Source organism: Aristolochia californica, unplaced genomic scaffold (genome assembly GCF_029961685.1).
Source record: "Aristolochia californica isolate CCGP_79_NKW_82.1479 unplaced genomic scaffold, dmAriCali1.0.hap1 SCAF_6, whole genome shotgun sequence".
NCBI lineage: Eukaryota > Viridiplantae > Streptophyta > Magnoliopsida > Piperales > Aristolochiaceae > Aristolochia > Aristolochia californica.
Window position 1 is genome coordinate 14535449 of NW_027182257.1, and position 13849 is coordinate 14549297.

A 13849-nucleotide genomic window follows, 5' to 3' on the forward strand; every position below is an offset into this window, starting at 1 on the left:
ATGCCAGAAACATGTTGAGGATGCAAGAGGCCTAATGATGCCAAAAATTTCAAGGAGTAGAAAAATTCAAATTCTCAAGTGGTCGGATATTTAGTAGAGCTAAACAACCCCCTTTTTACCTATTATTAAAAATCTCAGATACTATTTGGAATTATCTCTCTCAGCATTTGTGCGTATTCAATTTTGGATGTTCGATTTTTTTCAGATCCAAACTTGAGTTTTTCACTCTCCCATTTTTCTCATGAACAAAAAAGATATAAGGCAAATAGATCGCAACAAACTGAAAATTTTAGAGTTCATGTATGCAAAAAAAATTGAATACTATAATAAATGTAAGTGAAGAAAATAATTTCACGCACAAAAAAAGAATCCCAAGGTTTTGCTATCCATATTTGGGAAATTCCACTAGTACAACCCCTAATAATTAGCTTGGTGGAATTTTAAAGGAAAGTGACTTCTAACAGATCCTAACATGCTTTAAATGTGGTGGATATGCATGCTAGAAACATGTTGAGGATGCAAGTGGCCTAATGATGCCAAAAATTTCAAGGAGTAGAAAAAATTAGATTCTTAAATGGTCGGATATTTACCAAAGCCAAACAACCCACTTTTTGCCTATCCATAAAAATTACAAAGACTTTTTGGAATTATCTCTCTCTGCATATCTGCATTTTCCATTTCAGATGTTCAAATTTTTTTTCAGATCCAAACTTGAGTTTTTCACTCTCCCATTTTTCTCATGAACAGAAAAGATATAAGGCAAATAGATCGCAACAAACTGAAAATTTTAGAGTTCATGTACGCAAAAATATTTGAAAACTATAATAAATGTAAGAGAAGAAAATTATTTTACGCACTAAAAATGAACTCCAAGGGTTTGCTATCCATGTTTGGGAAATACCACTAGTACAACCCCTAATAGTTAGTTTGGTGAAATATTGTAGGAAAGGTACTTCTAACTGATCCTAACATGCTTTAAATGTGGTGGATATGTATGCCAGAAACATGTTGAGGATGAAAGTGGCCTAATGATGTAAAAAATTTCAAGGAGGATAAAAAATCAAATTCTCAAGTGGTGGGACATTTACTAGACCCAAACAACGCACTTTTTGCCTATCCTTAAAAATCACCGATACTTTTTGGAATTATCTCTCTCAGCATTTGTGCATTATCCAATTTTGGATGTTTAAATTTTTTCTCAGATCCAAACTTGAGTTTTTCACTCTCCCATTTTTCTCGTAGAAAAAAAAAATATAAGACAAATAGATCGCAACAAAATGAAAATTTTAGAGTTCATGTATGCAAAGAGATTTGAAAAGTATAGTAAATGTAAAAGAAGAAAATTATTTCACACACTAAAAATAAACTCTAAGGTTTTGCTATCCATGTTTGGGAAATTCCACTAGTACAACCTCTAATAATTAGCTCGGTGGAATTTTACAAGAAAGGGACTTCTAACTGATCCTAACAGGCTTTAAATGTGGTGGATATGCATGCCAGAAACATGTTGAGGATGCAAGTGGCCAAATGATACAATAAATTTCAAGGAGTAGAAAAAATCAAATTCTCAAGTGGTGGGATATTTACAAGAGCCAAACAACGCACTTTTTGCCTATCCTTAAAAATCACCGATACTTTTTGGAATTATCACTCTCGGCATTTCTGCATTATCATATTTTGGATGTTTAAATTTTTCTTAAGATCCAAACTTGAGTTTTTCACTCTCCCATTTTTCTCGTAAAAAAAAAGATATAAGGCAAATAGATCGCAACAAAATGAAAATTTTAGAGTTCATGTATGCAAAAAAAATTGATAACTATAATAAATGTAAGTGAAGAAAATTATTTCACGCACTAAAAATGAACTCCAACGTTTTTCTATCCATGTTTGGGAAATTCCACCAGTACAACCCCTAATAATTAGCTTGGTGGAATTTTAAAGGAAAGTGACTTCTAACTGATCCTAACATGCTTCAAATGTGGTGGATATGCATGCCAGAAACATGTTAAGGATGCAAGTCGCCTAATGATGCCAAAAATTTCAAGGAGTTGAAAAAATCAAATTCTCAAGTGGTCGGATATCTACCAGAGCCAAACAACCCACTTTTTGCCTATCCTTAAAAATCACAGATCCTTTTCGAAATTATCTCTCTCAGCATTTCTTCATTTTCCATTTTGGATGTTCAAATTTTTTTCAGATCCAAACTTGGGTTTTTCACTCTCTTATTTTTCTTGTCAACAAAAAAGATATATGGCAAATTGATCGCAACAAAATGAAAATTTTAGAGTTCATGTATGCAAAAAAAATTGAAAAATATAATAAATGTAAGCAAAGATAATTATTTCACACACAAAAAATGAACTCCAAGGTTTTGCTATCCACGATTGGGAAATTTCACTAGTAAAACCCCTAATAATTCGATTGGTGGAATTTTATAGGAAAGGGACTTCTAACTGATTCTAACATGCTTTAAATGTGGTGGATATGCATGCCAGAAACATGTTGAGGATGCAAGTGGCCTAATGATGCCAAAATTTTCAAGGAGTAGATAAAATCTAATTCTCAAGTTGTTGGATAATTACCAGAGGCAAACAACCCACTTTTTGCCTATCCTTAAAAATCACCGATACTTTTCGGAATTATCTCTCTCAGCTTTTGTGCATTTTCCATTTCAGATGTTCAAATTATTTTTCAGATGCAAACTTGAGTTTTTCAGTCTCCCATTTTTCTCGTAAACAAAAAAGATATAAGGCAAATAGATCGCAACAAATTGAAAATTTTAGAGTTCATGTATGCAAAAAAATTTGAACACTATAATAAATGTAAGTGAAGAAAATTATTTCAGGAACTAAAAATGAACTCCAAAGTTTTGTTTTCCATGTTTAGGAAATTCCACTAGTACAACCCCTAATAATTAGCTGTGTGGAATTTTATAGGAAAGGGACTTCTAACTGATCCTAACTTGCTTTAAATGTGGTGGATATGGATGCTAGAAACATATTGAGGACTCAAGTGGCCTCATGTCGCCAAAATTTCAAGGAGTAGAAAAAATAAAATTCTCAAGTGGTCAGATATTTACCAGAGCCAAACAACCCACTTTTTGCCTATCCTTAAAAATCACAGATACTTTTTGGAATTATCTCTCTCAGCATTTGTGCATTTTCCATTTTGGATCTTCGAATTTTTTTTCAGATCCAAACTTGAGTTTTTGACTCTCCCATTTTTTGCGTAAACCAAAAAGATATTAGGCGAATAGATCGCAACAAAATGAAAATTTTAGAGTTCATGTATGCAAAAAAAATTTTAAAAGTATAACAAAAGTATGTGAAGAAAATTATTTCACGCACTAAAAATAAACTCCAAGGTTTCGCTATCCATGTTCTGGAAATTCCAATGGTACAACCCCCAATAATTAGCTTGGTGGAATTTTATAAGAAAGGGACTTTTAACAGATCCTAACATGCTTTAATTGTGGTGGATATGCATGCCAGAAACATGTTAAGGACTGAAGTGACCTAATGATGCCATAAATTTCGAGTAGAAAAAATTAAATTCTCAAATGGTTGGATATTTACAAGAGCCAAACAACCACTTTTTGCCTACCCATAAAAATCAAAAATAATTTTTTTGAATTATCTCTCTCAGCATATCTGCATTTTCCATTTCAGAAGTTCAAATTTTTTTTCATATCCAAACTTGAATTTTTCACTCACCCTTTTTTCTCGTAAACAAAAAAGATATAAGGGAAATAGATCGAAACAAATTGAAAATTTTAGAGTTCATATTTTCAAAATAATTTGAAAAGTATAATAAATGTAAGAGAAGGAAATTATTTCATGCACTAAATATGAACGCCAAGGTTTTTCTATCCATGATTGGGAAATTCCACTAGTACAACCACTAATAATCAGCTCTGTGGAATTTTATTGGAAAGGGACTTCTAACTGATCCTAACATTCAATAAATGTGGTGGAAATGCATGCTAGAAACATGTTGAGGATGCAAGTGGCCTAATGTTGCCTAAAATTTCAAGGAGTAGAAAAAATCAAATTCTCAAGTGGTTGGATATTTACAAGAGCCAAAGAACCCACTTTTTGCCTATCCTTAAAAATCACATATACTTTTTGGAATTATTTCTCTCAGAATTTGTGCATTTTCCATTTTGGAAGTTCAAATTTTTTTTTTAGATCCAAACTTGAGTTTTTCACACTCCCATTTTTCTCGTAAACAAAAAAGATATAAGCCAAATAGATCGCAAAAAAATAAAAATATTAGAGTTTATGTATGCAAAAAGATTTGAAAAGTATAGTAAATGTCATTGAAGAAAATTATTTCACGCACTAAAAATGAACTCTAAGATTTTTCTATCCATGTTTGCGAAATTCCACTAGTACAACCCCTAATAATTAGCTTGGTGGAATTTAATAGGAAAGGGACTTCTAACTGATCCTAACATGCTTTAAATGTGGTGGATTGGCATGCCAGAAACATGTTGAGGATACAAGAGGCCTAATGAAGCCAAAAATTTCAAGGTGTAGAAAAAATCAAATTCTCAAGTGGTCGAATATTTACCAAAGCCAAACAACCCTATTTTTTCCTATCATTAAAAATCACAGATACTTTTTGGAATTATCTCTCTCAGCATTTGATCATTTTCCTTTTGGGATGTTCAAATTTTTTTTAGATTCAAACTTGAGTTTTTCACTCTCCCATTTTTCTCGTAAACAAAAAAGACATAAGGAAAATAGATCGCAAGAAAATGAAAATTTTAGAGTTCATGTATGAAAAAATATTTGAAAAGTAAAGTAAATGTAATTGAAGAAAATTATTTCACGCACTAAAAATGAACTCTAAGTTTTGCTATCCATGTTTGGAAAATTCCACTAGTACAACCCCTAATAATTAGCTTGGAGGAATTTTGTACGAAAGGGACTTCTAACTGATCCTAACATGCTTTAAATGTGGTGGATATGCATGCCAGAAACATGTTGAGGATGCAAGTGGCCTAATGATGCAAAAAATTTCAAAGAGTAGAAAAAATCAAATTCTCAAGTGGTGGGATATTTACCAGAGCCAAACAACCCACTTTTTGCCAATCCTTAAAATTCACAGATACTTTTTGGAATTATATCTCTCAGCATTTGTGCATTTTCCATTTTGGAAGTTCAAATTTTTTTTTCAGATCCAAATTTGAGTTTTTCACTCTCCCATTTTTTTCCCTTAAACAAAAAAGATATAAGGCAAATAGATCGCAACAAAATGAAAATTTTGGAGTTCATGTATGCAAAAAAATTTGAAAACTATATTAAATGTAAGTGAAGAGAATTATTTCACGCACTAAAAATGAACTCCAAGGTTTTGCTATCCGTGTTTGGGAAATTCCACTACTACCACCCCTAATAATTAGCTTGGTGGAATTTTTTAGGAAAGGGACTTTTAACTCATCCTAACATGCTTTAAATGTGGTGGATATGCATGCCAGAAACATATTAAGGATGCAAGAGGCCTAACGATGCCAAAAATTTCGAGTAGAAAATTTAAAATTCTCAAGTGGTAGGATATTTAGAAGAGCTAAACAACCAACTTTTTACCTATGCTTAAAAATCTCTGATACTTTTTGGAATTATATCTCTCAGCATTTGTGTGTATTCCATTTTGGATGTTCAATTTTTTTTCAGATCCAAACTTGAGCTTTTCACTCTCTCATTTTTCTCATAAACAAAAAAGATATAAGGCAAATATATCGCAACAAAATGAAAATTTTAGAGTTCATGTATGGAAAAAAAAATTGAAAACTATAATAAATGTAAGTGAAGAAAAGTATTTCATGCACTAAAAAAGAACTCCAAGGTTTTGCAATCCATGTTTTGGAAATTCCACTAGTACAACCCCTAATAATTAGCTTGGTGGAATTTTAAAGGAAAGTGACTTCTAACTGATCCTAACATGCTTTAAATGTGGTGGATATGCATGCCAGAAACATGTTCATGATGCAAGTGGCCTAATGATGCCAAAAATTTCAAGGAGTTGAAAAAATCAAATTCTCAAGTGGTTGGATATTTACCAGAGCCAAACAACCCGCTTTTTGCCTATCTTTAAAAATCACAGATACTTTTTGGAATTATCACTCTCAACATTTGTGCATTTTCCATTTTGGATGTTCAAATTTTTTATCAGATCCAATCTTGAGTTTTTCACTCTCCTATTTTTCCTTTAAACAAAAAAGATATAAGGCAAAATCTAAGCAACAAAATGAAAATTTTAGAGTTCATTTATGCAAAAAAACTAGAAAAATATAATAAATGTAAGCAAACATAATTATTTCACGCACTAAAAATGAACTCCATGGTTTGCTATCCATGTTTGGGAAATTCCACTAGTACAACCCCTAATAATTAGCTTGGTGGAATTTTAAAGGAAAGTGACTTCTAACTGATCCTAACTCGCTTTAAAGGTGGTGGATATGCTTGCCAGAAACATGTTCAGGATGCAAGTGGCCTAATGATGCCAAAACTTTCAAGGAGTTGAAAAAATCAAATTCTCTAGTGGTCGGAAACATACCAGAGCCAAACAACCCACTTTTTGCCTATCCTTAAAAATCACAGATACTTTTTGTAATTATCTCTCTCAGCATTTGTGCATTTTCCATTTTGAATGTTCAAATTTTTTTTTAGATTCAAACTTGAGTTTTTCACTCTCCCATTTTTCTCGTAAAGAAAAAAGATATTAGGAAAATAGAGCGCTAAAAAATGAAAATTTTAGATTTCATGTATGCAAAAAGATTTGAAAAGTGTAGTAAATGTAAGTGAAGAAAATTATTTCTCGCACTAAAAATGATCTCTAAGGTTTTGCTATCCATGTTTGGGAAATTCCACTAGTACAACCCCAAATAATTAGCTTGGGGGAATTTTACAGGAAAGGGATTTCTAATTGATCCTAACATGCTTTAAATGTGGTGGATATGCATGAGAGAAACATGTTGAGGATGCAAGTGCCCTAATGATGAAAAAAATTTCAAGGAGTAGAAAAAATCAAATTCTCAATGGTGGGAGATTTACAAGAGCCAAACAACGCACTTTTTTACTATCCTTAAAAATCACAGATAGTTTTGCAATTATCTCTCTCAGCATTTGGCCATTATCCAATTTTGGATGTTTAAATATTTTTTCAGATCCCAACATGAGTTCTTCACTCTCCCATTTTTCTCATAAACAAAAAAGATATAAGGCAAATAGATCCCAACAAAATGAAAATTTTAGAGTTCATGTATGCAAAAAGATTTGAAAAGTATAATAAATGTAAGTGAAGAAACTTATTTCACGCACTAAAAATGAACTCTAAGGTTGCTATCCATGTTTGGGAAATTCCACTAGTACAACCCCTAATAATTAGCATGGTGGAATTTTACAGGAAAGGGACTTCTAACTGATCCTAACATCCTTTAAATGTGGTGGATATGCAAGGCAGAAACATGTTGAGGATGCAAGTGGCCTAATGAATCAAAATATTTAAAGGAGTAGAAAAAATCAAATTCTCAAGTGGTTGGAAATTTACAAGAGCCAAACAACGTGTTTTTGCCTATCGTTAAAAATCACCGATACTTTTTGGAGTTATCTCTCTCAGCATTTGTGAATTATCCAATTTTGCATGTTTAAATTTTTCTTCAGATCCAAACTTGAGTTTTTCGCTCTCCCATTTTTCTCGTAAAAAAAAATATAAGGCAAATAGATCGCAACAAAATGAAAATTTTAGAGTTCATGTATGCAAAAAAATTTGATAACTATAATAAATGTAAGTGAAGAAAATTATTTCACGCACTAAAAATGAACTCCTAGGTTTTTCGATCCATGTTTGGAAAATTCGACTAGTACAACCCCTAATAATTGGCTTGGTGGAATTTTAACGGAAAGTTACTTCTAACTGATCCTAACATGCTTCAAATGTGGTGGATATGCATGCCAGAAACATGCTCAAGATGCAAGTGGCCTAATGATGCCAAAAATTTCTAGGAGTTGAAAAAATCAAATTCTCAAGTGGTTGGATATTTACCAGAGCCAAACAACCCACTTTTTGCCTACCCTTAAAAATCACAGATACTTTTTGGAATTATCTCTCTCAGCATTTCTGCATTTTCCATTTTGGATGTTCAAATTATTTTTCAGATCCAAACTTGGGTTTTTCACTCTCCTATTTTTCTTGTAAACAGAAAAGATATAAGGCAAATAGATCTCAACAAAATGAAAATTTTAGACTTCATGTATGCAAAAAAATTTGAAAAATATAATAAATGTAAGCAATGATAATTATTTCACGCACGAAAAATGAACTCCAAGATTTTGCTATCCACGTTTGGGAAATTTCACTAGTAAAACCTCTAATAATTCGCTTGGTGGAATTTTATGGGAAAGGGACTTCTAACAGATTCTAACATGCTTTAAATGTGGTGGATATGCATGCCAGAAAGATGTTGAGGATGCAAGTGGCCTTATGATGCCAAAAATTTCAAGGAGTAGAAAAAATCAAATTCTCAAGTTGTTGGATATTTACCAGAGCCAAACAACCCACTTTTTGCGTATCCTTAAAAATCACCGATATTTTTTGGAATTATATCTCTCAGCATTTGTCCATTTTCCATTTCCGATGTTCAATTTTTTTTTCAGATCCAAACTTGAGTTTTTCACTCTCCCATTTTTCTCGTAAACAAAAAAGATATAAGGCAAATAGATCGCAACAAATTGAAAATTTTTGAGTTCAAGTATGCAAAAAAATTTGAACACTATAATAAATGTAAGTGAAGAAAATTATTTCAAGCACTAAAAATGAACTCCAAAGTTTTGTTTTCCATGTTTGGGAAATTCCACTAGTACAACCCCTAATAATTAGCTCTGTGGAATTTTATAGGAAAGGGACTTCTAACTGATCCTAACTTGCTTTAAATGTACTGGATATGCATGCTAGAAACATGTTGTGGACTCAAGTGGCCTAACGATGCCAAAATTTTCAAGGAGTAGAAAAAATAAAATTCTCTAGTGGTCGGATATTTACTAGAGCCAAACAACCCACTTTTTGCCTATCCTTAAAAATCATAGATACTTTTTGGAATTATCTCTCTCAGCATTTGTGCATTTTCCATTTTGGATGTTCGAATTTTTTTTCAGATCCAAACTTGAGTTTTTCACTCTCCCATTTTTTGCGTAAACGAAAAAGATATTAGGCGAATAGATCGCAACAAAATGAAAATTTTAGAGTTCATGTATGCAAAAAAAATTTTAAAAGTATAACAAATGTAAGTGAAGAAAATTATTTCACGCACTAAAAATAAACTCCAAGGTTTCGCTATCCAAGTTCTGGAAATTCTAATGGTACAAACCCCAATAATTAGCTTGGTGGAATTTTATAGGAAATGGACTTTTAACTGATCCTAACATGCTTTAAATGCGGTGGATATGCATGCCAAAAACATGTTGAGGATGCAAGTGGCCTAATGATGCCAAAAATTTCAAGGAGTAGAAAAAAATAAATTCTCAAATGGTTGGATATTTACGAGGGCCAAACAACCCATTTTTGCCTATCCATAAAAATCGCAAATAATTTTTTGGAATTATCTCTCTCAGCATATTTGCATTTTCCATTTCAGAAGTTCAAATTTTTTTTCAGAACCAAAATTGAGTTTTTCACTCTCCCTTTTTTCTCGTAAACAAAAAAGATATAAGGGAAATAGATTGCAACAAATTGAAAATTTTAGAGTTCATGTATGCAAAATAATTTGAAAACTATAATAAATGTTAGAGAAGAAAATTATTTCATTCACTAAATATGAACGCCAAGGTTTTACTATCCATGTTTGGTAAATTCCACTAGTACAACCCCTAATAATTAGTTTGGTGGAATTTTATCGGAAAGGGACTTCAAACTGATCCTAACATGCTTTAAATGTGGTGGATATGCATGCCAGAAACATGTTGAGGATGCAAGTGCCCTAAAGATACCAAAAATTTCTAGGAGTAGAAAAAATCAAATTCTCAAGTGGTGGGATATTTACCAGGGACAAACAACCCACTTTTTGCCTATCCTTAAAAATCACAGATACTTTTTGGAAATATATCTGTCAACATTTGTGCATTTTCCGATTTGGATGTTCAAAATTTTTTTCAGATCCAAACTTGAGTTTTTCACTCTCCCATTTTTCTCCTAAAAAAAAGATATAAGGCAAATAGATCGCAACAAAATGAAAATTTTAGAGTTCATGTATGCAAAAAAAAATTGAAAACTATATTAAATGTAAGTGAAGATAATTATTTCACGTACTAAAAATGAACTCCTAGGTTTCGCTATCCATGTTTGGGAAATTCCACTATTACCACCTCTAATAATTAGCTTGGTGGAATTTTAAGGGAAAGGGACTTTTAACTGATCCTAACTTGCTTTAAATGTGGTGAATATGCATGCCAGAAACATGTTGAGGATGCAAGAGGCCTAATTATGCCAAAAACTTCAAGGAGTAGAAAAATTAAAATTCTCAAGTGGTCGGATATTTAGAAGAGCTAAACAACCCACTTTTTACCTATCCTTAAAAATCTCTGATACTTTTTGGAATTATCTCTCTCAGCATTTGTGCGTATACCATTTTGGATGTTCAATTTTTTTTCAGATCAAAACTTGAGTTTTTCACTCTCCCATTTTTCTCATATACAAAAAAGATATAAGGCAAATAGATCACAACAAAATGAAAATTTTGGAGTTCATGTATGCCAAAAAAATTGATAACTATAATAAATGTAAGTGAAGAAAATTATTTCACGCACTAAAAATGAACTCTAAGGTTTTTCTTTCCATGGTTGGAAAATTCCACTAGTACAACCCCGAATAATTAGCTTGGTGGAATTTTAAAGGAAAGTGAGTTCTAACTGATCCTGACATGCATCAAATGTGGTGGATATGCATGCCAGAAACATGTTCAGGATGCAAGTGGCCTAATGATACCAAAATTTTCAAGGATTTGAGAAAATCAAATTCTCAAGTGGTCGGATATTCACCAGAGCCAAACAACCCACTTTTTGCCTATCCTAAAAAATCACGGATACTTTTTGGAATTGTCTGTCTCAACATATCTGCATTTTCCATTTTGGATGTTCAAATTTTTTTTTAGATCCTAACTTGAGTTTTTCACTCTCCTTTTCTTTTCGTCAACAAAAAAGATATAAGGCAAATAGATCGCAACAAACTGAAAATTTTAGCGTTCAAGTATGCAAAAAAATTTGAAAAGTATAGTAAATGTAAGTGAAGAAAATTATTTTAAACCCTAAAAATGAACTCCACGGTTTTGCTATCTATGTTTGGGAAATTCCACTAGTACAACACCTAATAATTAGCTTGGTGGAATTTTATAGGAAAGGGACTTCTAAATGATCCTAACATGCTTTAAATGTGGTGGATTGGCATGCCAGAAACATGTTGAGGATGCAAGTGGCCTAATGATGCCAAAAATTTCATGGAGTAGAAAAAATCAAATTCTCAAGTGGTCGGATATTTACCAAAACCAAACAACCCACTTTTTGCCAGTCCTTAAATTTCACGGATACTTTTTGGAATTATATCTCTCAGCATTTGTGCATTTTCCATTTTGGATGTTCAATTTTTTTTTAAGATCCAAACTCGAGTATTTCATTCTCCCATTTTTCTCGTTAAAAAAAAAGATATAAGGCAAATAGATCGCCACAAAAAGAAAATTTTACAGTTCATGTATGCAAAAAAAATTGAAAACTATAATAAATGTAAGTGAAGAAAATTATTTCACGCACTAAAAAAGAACTCCAAAGGGTTTGCTATCCATGTTTGGGAAATACCACTAGTACAACCCATAATAATTAGTTTGGTGGAATATTATAGGAAAGAGACTTATAACTGATCGTAACATACTTTAAATGTCGAGGATATGCATGCCAGAAAAATGTTCAGGATGAAAATGGCCTGATGATCACAAAAATTTCAAGGAGTAAAATAAATCAAATTCTCAAGTGGTTGGATATTTGCCAGAGCCAAACAGCCCACTTTTTGCCTATACTTAAAAATCACAGATACTTTTTGGAATTATCTCTCTCAAAATTTGTGCCTTTTCCATTTCGGATGTTCATATTTTTTTTCAGATCCAAACTTGAGTTTTTCACTCTCCCATTTTTCTCGTAATAAAAAATATATAATGCAAACAGATCGCAACAAAATGAAAATTTTAGAGTTCACGTATGCAAAAAAATTAGAAAAGTGTAGTAAATGTAAGAAAAGAAAATTATTTCACACACTAAAAATGAACTCTAAGGCTTTTCTATCCATGTTTCGGAAATTCCAGTAGTACAACCCCTAATAATTAGCTTGGTGGAATTTTAAAGGAAAGTGACTTCTAACTGATCCTAACATTCTTCAAAAGTGGTGCACATGCATGCCAAAAACATGTTCAGGATGCAAGTGGCCTAATAATGCAAAAAATTTCAAGGAGTTGAAAAAATCAAATGCTCAAATGGTCGGATATTTACCAGAGCCAAACAACCCACGTTTTGCCTTTCCTTAAAAATCACAGATACTTTTTGGAATTATCTCTCTCAGCATTTCTGCATTTTCCAATTTGGATGTTCAAATTTTTTTTCAGATCCAAACTTGAGTTTTTCACTCACCTATTTTTCTTGTAAACAAAAAAGATATAAGGCAAATAGATCACAAAAAAATGAAAATTTTTTTGTTCATGTATGCAAAACAATTTGAAAAATATAATAAATGTAAGCAAAGATAATTATTTCATGGACGAAAAATGAACTCCATGGTTTTGCTATCCATGTTTGGGAAATTTCACTAGTACAACCCCTAATAATTCGCTTGGTGGAATTTTATAGGAAAAGGGACTTCTAAATGATTCTAAGATGCTTTAAATGTGGTGGATATGCATGCCAGAAACATGTTGAGGATGCAAGTGGCCTAATGATGCCAAAAATTTCAAGGAGTAGAAAAAATCAAATTCACAAGTTGTTGGATATTTACCAGAGGCAAACAAACCACTTTTTGCCTATGCTTAAAAATCACATGTACTTTTTTGGAATTATCTCTCTCAGCATGTGTGCATTTTCCATTTCGGATGTTCAAATTTTTTTTCAGATCCAAACTTGAGTTTTTCACTCTCCCATTTCTCTCGTAAACAAAAAAGATATAAGGCAAATAGATCGCAACAAATTGAAAATTTTAGAGTTCATGTATGCAATAAAATTTGAACACTATAATAAATGTAAGTGAAGAAATTTATTTCATGCACTAAAAGTGAAATCCAAGGTTTTGCTATCCATGTTTGGGAAATTCCACTAGTACAACCCCTAATAATTAGCTCTGTGGAATTTTATAGGAAAGGGACTTCTAACTGATCCTAACATGCTTTAAATGTGGTGGATATGCATGCAAGAGACATGTTGAGGACGCAAGTGGCCTAATGATGCCAAAATTTTCAAGGAGTAGGAAAAATCAAATTCTTAAGTGGTCGGATATTTACCAGAGCCAACAATCCCCTTTTTGGCTATCCTTAAAAATCACAGATAGTTTTTGGAATTATCTCTCTCAGAATTTGTACATTCTCCATTTTGGATGTTCAAATTTTCTTTCAAATCCAAACTTTAGTTTTACACTCTCCCATTTTTCGCGTAAACGAAAAAGATAGTAGGCAAATTGATCGCAACAAAATCAAAATTTTAGAGTTCATGTATGAAAAAAAAAATTAAAAGTATAACAAATGTAAGTGAAGAAAATTATTTCACGCACTAAAAATAAACTACAAGGTTTCGCTATCCATGTTCTGGAAATTCCACAGGTACAA